This window comes from Gymnoscopelus braueri (assembly GCF_963280865.1).
Source record: "Gymnoscopelus braueri genome assembly, chromosome: 1".
Taxonomy (NCBI): Eukaryota; Metazoa; Chordata; class Actinopteri; order Myctophiformes; family Myctophidae; genus Gymnoscopelus; species Gymnoscopelus braueri.
Window position 1 is genome coordinate 10,555,938 of NC_137603.1, and position 10,897 is coordinate 10,566,834.

Consider the following 10,897-nt stretch of genomic DNA (forward strand, 5'->3'; position numbering starts at 1 on the left):
ACGCACGCACGCACGCACGCACGCACGCACGCACGCACGCACACACACACACACACACACACACACACACACACACACACACACACACACACACACACACATACAGTATATACATATAGTATACTATGTATGTGTACGGATGAGTCACTTATATGCACAGGAAGTACTATGGCTAAAAGGTAAAAACTGCACAGCAGCCTGACGAAAGCTGCTGTAGTCTTTTAAAGTCAACTCGACAGTTCAGTGCCTAATGAATAAAGACCAAAGGGGTTCTATGCAAATCAGCAAGCCACTGTAAACAGCCAAACATGTGCCTAATACTACCCTGCAAAACCCTCAGTGTTCACTTTAACTCCTCGAGTGTGCAAAATGTAACCAAATGGACCCGGTGAGGGTCCATTTGGTTACATTTTGCACACTCGAGGAGTTAAAGATGGGATACGTTAACGCTGAGGATGTTATTGTAAAGTCACTGTAAACAGCCAAAGATGTGCATATAATATTCATGTAGTTAAAGCGGGGGGGATCTAACATTTAAAGTTCAAGCGTAAAATGCGTGCAGCACGGCGACCAGGTCATCCCTACATAAATACCACAGCTCGCTCCAAACCACCAAACGCGTGATGTCATTCGGTGTGACTGCCTTTTTTTAGTTTTATGTTTTATTTATTTGCATTATTTTCATTTTTAATGAAGAGACCTGCCGTTTGAGACATGCACAGTGACACTGTGAAAATTACCCAATGACATTTATTTACATTACAAATCTGTATACTTTGCAGATTCACACAATTTTGGTGTGGGCCTTTATGGGTGCAGTTCTATGGGTCCAAAGTTAAATGAACACTCTGGGCTTTTACTGTGCGAGGTCTTTCTTTCCTTCCCTCACAGAGGGAGAGAGAGAGAGAGAAAGAGAGAAGGAGATGAATTCACTCCTCCTTTCATCTCTAAATTGGACCCAATTTATCGCCTTTTTTCACCACGCTCATTTTTCAGTGCACTTGCGCAATCGGAGGCCACGGCAGGACATGCATCTGAAGAACCCGCCCTTATCCACTCCTCTATCCCTCATTCACTCCTTTATCCACTCCTCTATCCCTCATTCACTCCTTTATCCACTCCTCTATCCCTCATTCACTCCTTCACCTAACCCAAAGGTGCTATTATGTGGAAAGTGGCCTGGCTTAGAGGAGAGGGGGAGGGAGAGAGAGAGAGAGAGAGGGAGAGAGACAGAGAGAGAGAGAGAGAGAGAGGGAGAGGGAGAGGGAGAGGGAGAGAGAGAAGGGTGGATGACACAGGAATCATTTGACTCTCTCCTCTCTTTCTCCCGCACTCTTTCGTTCTCTTTCTCTTTCTCTCCTCTATCCGTCTGTCTGTCTGTCTGTCTGTCTGTCTGTCTGTCTGTCTTCATTCTTTCTTTCCTTCTTTCCTTCGTTTCTCATTCCCTCTCTCTCTCTCTCTCTCTTTCTTTCTCTCTCTCCATGTTGTCATTCTCTCAGGTCTTCTCACAGACTGGGGAACAGCTGGCTACATTGTTTACTGCCAGCAATAGAGTCAGATGACTGAGTGACTAACACACGCACACATGTGTGTGCATGCATGCATGCATACATGCACGTACACGCTTGTGCACACACAAACACACACACACACACACAAACACACAGATGTTCATACACATGCACACATGCATGCACGCATGCATGCACAAATGCGCGCGCACACACACACACACACACACACACACACACACACACACACACACACACACACACACACACACACACACACACACACACACACACACACACACACACACACACACACACACACACCACAGACTGAGCTATTACATAACTCTTAAAGCCGCTATAGAAAAGTGATTCAGATGCTGTACCGGCTGGACAATAGTCTGTCTGTCTGTCTGTCTGTCTGTCTGTCTGTCTGTCTGTCTGTCTGTCTGTCTGTCTGTCTGTCTGACTAAGATTAGACAAGTTAAGGTAAACATATGGTTGCCAGATGCTTATCCAATGAGGTGATAATGAAGAGAGATGACAGGATAATGATGTGATATAACCACCCCCTCACCCACACATACACACAAAAGCATGAACAGACCAACAGTGTACTACCGCACATGCACACACAACACAAAGTCACACACACGCTCACACATACTCACAGACAAAGCAACACAGCCACTAACACACAGTACTACTGACGACCCGACATCAAACGACTAATGCAATACTATTGACCATTAGTGTGAGAGCCCATTATTTCGACACCCCAATAGTCCGCAAAATGTTAGGTTAGTGTGAGGTCAGGGTTAGGATTAGGTTAACCCATTAAGACCGGGAACGCATCTCTGTCATTTTAGATTTATTTGGCTTTTCAAATATAGCATATCTACAAGCTCATAGCGCGGCACCGAGTGCCGCGCTATGAGCTTGTAGATCTGCTATTTTTTGGGGGGAAAATGTGTGCAAATCTTTGAATATTTTTAAGCGAACATGTTTTGCTTCTGGGGGTCCCTGGAACAAAATATTTTACAAATGTAAAAAAAAAAGAATATATTCAAAGATTTGCAAAAAAAGTCACGATTTTTCAAAAATAGCAGATCTACAATGTAAAATAATTTGTTCCAGGGACCCCCAGAAGCAAAAAAATGTAGTTACAAATGTTCGCTTAAAAATTAAATAAAAATAATCGAATTAATTACAGGCTTTGTAATTAATTAATCAAAATTAATCGCATGTTTAATCACATATTAATATTTGACCTGAGAAGCTATTTCTTTTCAGTTAAAACAGATTGGTATATGAGTGAATCAATGAGTGAATACACAAGTTTAAGCAACAAAATATAGTTCTGCACACAACCGTGTTTTTTAAATCTAAATTTCCCATCCACTGGGCCAAGCAAAGCAGTCTGATCGGCTTCTTCTCCCATTGCGTGCACTCGGGTTCGTTGGCTGTTGGTTGGTGCACTGGTATGATCGGTACGCCGGAAACTCGTCCAGTGAGAACATAAACTAAGCGCGATTAAAATGTGATTATTTTTTTCAATCGCGTTAATTTTCTGTAATTAATGAATCGAAATTAATCAGTTAAAGTCCCAGCCCTATTAAAAATATATATATTCAAAGATTTGCACACATTTTCACGATTTTTTTCAAAAATAGCAGATCTACAAGCTCATATATCTTGTAAGCTTGTATATCTGCTATTTTTGAATATCCAAAGAAATCTTAAAATGACACAAATGATCCTTTCCCGGTCTTAAAGGGTTAAGGGTTAGGCTCAAATATAATGCGCACCGTCGGACCAATGGTACTTCGGAACGATCCACCGTCAGACTCGGACTAATGGTATGGGTATGGCACCCGACTGCCAACATTAAATGAACAAAGCAATACTCCTGACACATTGACACAACATTAAGACTAACACAGTACTACTGACAAAGTTCATGTATACAGGACTTGCATAATGCATGTATTATAGAACTTATATAGACATTAAACTATAGCCTCACACAGGTAAGTGCTATGGTCCAAAGTACCAGGAGTAGTGAGCTAACGACATATTAGCTTATAATAGCAGGCCTCCAGTGCATGAAATGTACGGAGCATAACGAGCATACCGCTACAAGTTAGCAGCTAAACCAGTGTTACACTAAACCGTTTGATATTCTTCTATTCAAACCTATTTATGGAGGCTATAGGCATGAGACATGTGACCCTGCTGAAGAAAGGCCATGCATCTCTACAAATGGATCCCCACTTGGGGCTGAGGCCATGAATAAAGCATCAGCAGCGCCACAAGGCTGATGTTATACAGCAAGAACACAACAGAGAAGTTCATTCGTGGCATCATTAGCCAAAGACGTGTTATGGTGTGCGATGATGAGAGCCTTCAGGCCAAAAGAAACTGGCTCTAGACCTAATCCCTGGTCTGGATTCCATCATCTAGACGGGTGTAAAGTGAATGACAATTCATGTACCCTCCTTTGATAACAGCCATTGAGCGAGTCACTTAACACAGTGGTTTTCAAACTTTTTGACTATATAGACAGATATGCCATCTTCCAATGCAGACAGAATAAAGACGACACCTGTATTCAGCTCATTAAATGGATATAACATATCTGGATTGCACATTAATAGGTGGCATTAGCAGGCAATTGCATGTGTAAATGGAGTCGCTCCAGTGGATCGTCTCTTGTCGGGCACGTAACGCCTCTGCTGCACGATGGCGTATAAATCTATCTTTAAAGGTGAGGGAAATGCAACTCCCGAACCCGAATGCCACACTCAACTGCACTGATCCTCATAAGACATAAACACTGTTCATGTTTTTTAAGTCATGTTAATTTGACCCAACGTCGCTATAGCCTTTAACTCAGCATGGCGTGCTGCTCCAGTTGCAGACTGGCCATAATGGTAGGCCCGCCCCAGCCCAGCAGTTACATTCTTGCGTATTAAAATGGTGTGTGTGTGTGGAGAGGGTCCAGATTGTTACTGGATACACATGGGGAGGCTAGTCACTCCTTAACGGCCGCAAAGATGACTGACCATTGAGGAGAGGAGAGGTTTACAGGTAGACAGGTAGAGTTACTCCCACCGGTGTGGTTTGAGCGTGTCTTTATGTCAACGGTTAGGGTCAATTTAGATAAAGGCCTGAACCAATTGCAGTGGGAAGGAAATGAGCTAATGTAATCGCCGTTAGCTCACATAACACACATTTATTCCGCATATTATTATTCCACTCCGTTTTTCCATCTACCACCACTTACGTAAGATTGAGCTCATTTTGCCCTCTTTCGCAAACCAGCACACAAAATGAAAATAAACTACATTATACTCCTTGTTTGTTATGCAATCACTGGCATCTATTTTATGTTACGTATCCCTTCCTTTGTGCTGAAATCTAATTCAGGCATGAAATCTGAGACACACTGAAGGTCAAGACACCCAAATCCACTTTGAATTTGACCACATTAATTAGTGTACATGGAATGAGTCTTCAAAGCCAAATACTATACAACAACTAAAGGAAAGGAAATCAATGCAGATCCAGCAAACCCTGCCCCCGGTGACAAAAAAAAGTTAAATATTGAGTATTATGACATCCGATTAAAAATAATGTTTGAACAAGTTATGTTTGATATAATCTTTCACTGCTATATGTTTTACAATAACCATGCCACATTATGTGTTTTTGACATCTCAAAACACTATTTTTATTTGCACGAGAGAGAGAGAGAGAGAGAGAGAGAGAGAGAGAGAGAGAGAGAGAGAGAGAGAGAGAGAGAGAGTGTGTGTCAGAGCAGCCTGATCTCCAGAGATTACCGTAACATTGCACGGAACGAGTGCACTTCATTCCGTGGATAGTCGCCTAGAAACCCCGAAATTGCGTGCATATGTACGGCGAGTCCCACGGTGGGCGTAACCAGTCGCAACCCGGAAAAACCCGGAAGCAGAGCAGTCCCCACAACAAAATTTACGATTCTGTGCCTATCGGTACATAACTCAAACGACGCTGAGTAGGCACAGGCGAACGTCACACCGTTCAGGACGGCAACTCGGTCGCCTTAGCTCCCTCGGTGGTCCTTCACGGGGTGACAGTTCGCCTATGACTGCGCGCCTCCGAAATGGTTTTGTCACAAAGGGAGCGCCGTACATATGCACGCAATTTGGGGGTTTCGAGGCGGCTATCCACGGAATGAAGTGCACTCGTTCCGTGCAATGTTACGGTAATCTCTGGAGATCGGGTTGGTCAGAGAGAAGCAGAGGTGACATGCTGATATCTCATTCTGACATGGAGTCATACAGCGCCACCAAGGTTAATTGGAAAAGTATTAATGTCACTCGTGTTAATTCCTAGAGCAGCACTAGACCACTCCCCTTACTGTCTCCTCTCACTCTCAGTCTCTACACAGCAAAAACTCTCCTCTCTTCTCCCTACTCTACCCCATCATCTCTTCTCTGCTATCCTATCATCTTTTCTCCTCTCCTCTCCTCTCCTCTCTTCTCCTCTCCTCTCTTCTCCTCTTGTCTCATATATTATCCCCTCCTCTCCTATCCAATCCTCTCCTCTCTTATCCTATCATACTCTCTCTTTCTTTTCTCCTCTCTTCTTCTATCCTATCCTCGCTTTTCCTACGCCTATTCTTGTCATATCCTCTCTTGTCATACTCCTCTATTCTCCTATCCTTTCCTCTCTCCTCCTATTATCTCCACGCTTCTCCTTTTCTCTATTCCTCTCATCCTCAACTCATGTCCTCTCTTCTCCTCTCCACTTGTACGTACACGCTCCTCTCCTCTTTTCTTCTTTTTCTTCTTCTTCTTTTCTTCTCTTCTGTCCTCCTTTGACCCATTCAATCCGGGAACTCGTCTACAAATGTCTTCTAAATCCTAACAGTTTTCTGAAAGACTTATGTTGCTATAATATCAGTGGTTCTCAAACTTTTTCCTGTCAAGGACCACCCAAAAATATATGTATTTGGCCGCGGACCCCCCATCTCAAAATATTTAGTTCCAGGGACCCCCCAGAAGCAAAGATTTGAGTGAAAAATGTTTTAAAAATATATATATTCAAAGATTTGCGCAAAAAAAACATGTTTTTTAAAAAATAGCAGATCTACAAGCTCGTAGCGCGGCACTCGGTGCCGTGCTACAAGCTTGTAGATCTGCTATTTTTGAATAGCCAAAGTATAAAATAATGGTTATAAAGTGGTTAAAATGTAAAATGAAAGATGCTTCCCCGGTCTTACGTAATGGGCTAATCTCCTGCTCCCCTCTCTCACTGTTATAATTGTCTGTGCTCTTCACTTGGACTCCAGCCTGTTTAGGGAGCTCATCTCTCCTCCTTATGCTGCTCGGGGGAGCTCAGAGCACCAACCCATCCCTACCTCACTATAAACATTAAATATGTCATATGTAGATACATTTCAGAAGACTGTATGCAGTATTTTGGAGAAAACTATTTTCATAAATTTTGCAACATATTTGTGAAGTATATTTGAGATATTTGAGTTTTCATCATGGGTCACATTTCATTTTCGTTAAATTTTCGTTTAAGTTTTTAAGACTGAATGGAAGATGAAATTATCAGTTAAAATGGACAGATGGATGACATGCAACACAGGTCTCTCTCTTTCTCATTATGTCTGTCACTCTTGTATCTTTTTTTGACTGGTGTAAGTGTAACTAAGTCCTACATTTAGCTGGCAAAAAAAGGGGTGTTTCTTCGTGTACAAATTACGTTTCTTCAAAATGTGGGCGTTTCACCTATTTGACGATTGGTTCGCTATCGCTTCCCAAGTTCCCATGCTCTGGAGGGACAGTTCCCATGGTCTGGAGGGACAGTTCCCATGGTCTGGAGGGACAGTCACAGTTCCCATGGTCTGGAGGGGCGGTCAGAGATTTTGGCAGACAGAGTGCCTTGAAGTTAGAAATTTTGCACATTCTGAACAGGATAATAACAGCAACGATGTCATGAGATGTCAGAAGATCGTCTGCAGGCCTTCAAAAACTTTGTATACCTCACGTATGTGTGAATATGTCATGTATGTGTACTTGTATAGCTTTAACATATAGACGTCAGCAAGTGATGCAATGCTAGTGTGCTACCATATAATCTGGTCCACAATGGCCGGCCGCAGCGATCCTCAGAGCTGACACAGGCGGCTTTCGCAGCCCATTGCTTGTAGATCTACGCTTGTTGCCTTAAAACGGTGATAGCGGCAGAACGGTGGGTCGTACCAGGACAGTTTTCAGACCGTCGTTACCACAGTCATAATTTACATTTGTATGTCAGTTGTCCTTGTTCCCCAATCTCCCCCACTCTTTCCTCTCATTGTCTTTCTTTCTTTCTTGCTCTCCTCTTTATTCTCCTCTTCTCTCTCCTTTTCTCCCTCCCTCTCTTTTCAGTTTCATTTTCAGAGCCCATACTGGTGGTAACTCACAGTGGGCCTACTTGACATTACTGCTGATCATTTTCTAAATACAAACCATACATGGTTTGTTTGATCTTTGAGCAAGCCATTGGATTCCATTCATCATCATCTCAGGACTATAATGGTACATTATCATTGGGGTTTAATGCATTTTAAAGTAGACTGATTAGAGAAGTCTAGCTGAAAATAATGTAGTCCACGGAGAAAAGATTGATTCATGAACTAAATTCAAATGTCCATGCCTTGAGTGTAATTATGTTTGGCCAATATTAAGTCAATTATTCAAGTATGTTCATGAGAGAAGAAAAGACATTACCGCCGCCCTCTTTTCATGTTAAGAATATCTGATCACATGCACAAAGCCATTAGGTGGGAGCAGAATATCACCAACATTAATATTAACATGCCATGCTATTGTTAAAGAATATATATTCTATCTCACCATGATGGTGAGATAAAATATATGTGTATGTAAAATGTCTTTCCAGTCACGTCTTATTAGTCAATTAAGAACAACAAAAAATTTAACAGCAAAATTGGCCTCCAGAAAAATGTTCACTTTAATAATATTTTATGCTTTGGCTATTCAAAAATAGCAGATATACAAGCTCACAGCGTGTCACTTTGCGCCGCGCTATATGAGCTTGTAGATCTGCTATGTTTGAAAAATCGTGAAAAGATGTGCTAATCTGAATATATATTTTTTTAAAGCGAAAATGTATAACTCCCTGGGACAAAATATTTTGAGATGGGGGTCTGCCGCAGCAGGGGTCCTTGACATGAAAAGGTTTGAGAACCACTGTTCATGTGAAACTATACTCTCTGTAATCTCCTGTACACTTTTAATCTCTCACGGATGAGTCGTTTCGAACAGCTCCTCCATAAGTCTCAGATGGAGGAGGCCTGGAGGGCAGAGAGAGGAGAAAGAGAGAGAGAGGGGGGTGGGGGTGGGGGTGAGAGAGAGAGCACAGAAGGCAGGGCAGTATGCCATCCCCCCAGTGAACGCTCGCTGTTGCCAATATGGTGTACAAATGGACCAGAGGGATGGAGTGTAGGGGGCTGACTGTATGTCTGTGATGAGCAGCATGTATGGGTCTGAGGTCTGTGATAAGGGGGGGGTGCTGAAAATATGAATCCTATAGACTCCCATAATCACAAATGCATAAAACAACATTCACAAATTTTATTTCATTACCTGGAACGCATGAGAACCACTGTATATAAAATTGCACATTTAAAAATGTTTATATACAAAGAAAATGTATTTGTGATTCAGTTTGTGAAAGCACCCTCAAATCTGCACACGCAAATGCAATGGAATCCACAAATCCGACAACTGGGAAATGTATAATACAAAATATTTAATCTGTATACAGCGTGTCACTCTGTCCACACGTACAGTATGTCATTTTATCCACACATTTGTTTCCACAAGAGGGTGCAAAAAATGCCAAACATGACTCAACTACTGAATGCACACCTCTGGCTTGACTTTTTAGATGATTTCTACAGTATTTAGGACCCTGTGTCTCCTTCATTGATTCATCTTTTTTTAAACTTTGATCTTTTGTGTACAAGTATCTAGGGGAGAGCCGTGAGCAATGATAACTATCAACTACCATCATACAGGCTCTGTCAATCAGAATAGGACAGAGCCGTGGTGAGGCGTGCTTTGGAGTTTGTGTAGAGTTCATAGTGCTTGAAAAGCAGCTGTCGAGGCAGTGACATGGTGTCTGCCACATAGCTTCTCATTAAAACATTACTGCAAGCTGTCCATTACATAACCATCACACAAGATCTGTTAGAGAACACAGCCAAGAGAGGAGAGGAGAGGAGAGGAGAGGAGAGGAGAGGAGAGGAGAGGAGAGGAGAGGAGAGGAGAGGAGAGGAGAGAAGAGGAGAATGGGATGAGGAAAGAGAGGACTGGGAAACAATGAGACAAAAGGATGGAGGGATGAGGAGAACGAAGGTAAAGATAGAAAGATTTATTGGGAAATAGAGGACATGATGATAGAAAGGCAGAGCTAGCAAGCAAGAGCGACCACAGGAGAGAGAGAGAGAGAGAGAGAGAGAGAGAGAGAGAGAGAGAGAGAGAGAGAGAGAGAGAGAGAGAACAGGAGTTAGATGTAGATGATAGAGGGAATACAAATTGAAAACATGCATTTTCAACTGACAGAATTGTTCTCAAACAATGAGGACAATGTGCTCATCTGACGAAGTGTAAATTAGCCGTAGCTGCCTATATGACAAGACTACATTCATCTGTTGTGAGGACAACATTGTCGTGTACATAAATATTCAGCATGCATCCTTAATACTGAGGAATAATGTTGTGTTGATTCCTGAGGGCCTTTCCCTCTCTCTCTATGGACACACGCGCACACACATGCATGCACATAATACTATACGCAACATCGACACCACACACGTAAACACATGCAAGCGCGCACACGCACACATAACAAATGAAGCCCCTGTGAACACTCAAGTGCTACTATAGCATGAAAGAGAGACAATGGGTTCACGACCCATTGCGATGTGTCGTGAGCTTGTAGATGACCGGCTAATTTCGGTGAGCGATGACCATTGTACGACGAGGACAGAATTTCGTCCCACAACAATGTTCTCTGAAATGAGCAGATCTACAAGCCCACGACACGTTGTAGATCTGCTATTTTCAGAGAGCGACATTATTATACGAAAGAGTAAAAACTATGCATAAATCAGTCTTAACTCACACTGGTGATAATTACACGGTCACAACTCTACGCTGTTACAAATGCACACAAGGGCCAAAAATTACCCTCATGTCCCAATATTGCCTGGTTAGTTATGTGATCATTTCTATATTTTATGGGCAATCCCTGTTTTTTTTTTTTTACATGGAACCCCCCCCCCTTTTTTTTAAACAAAATGCTCTATATTTTTTGAATAA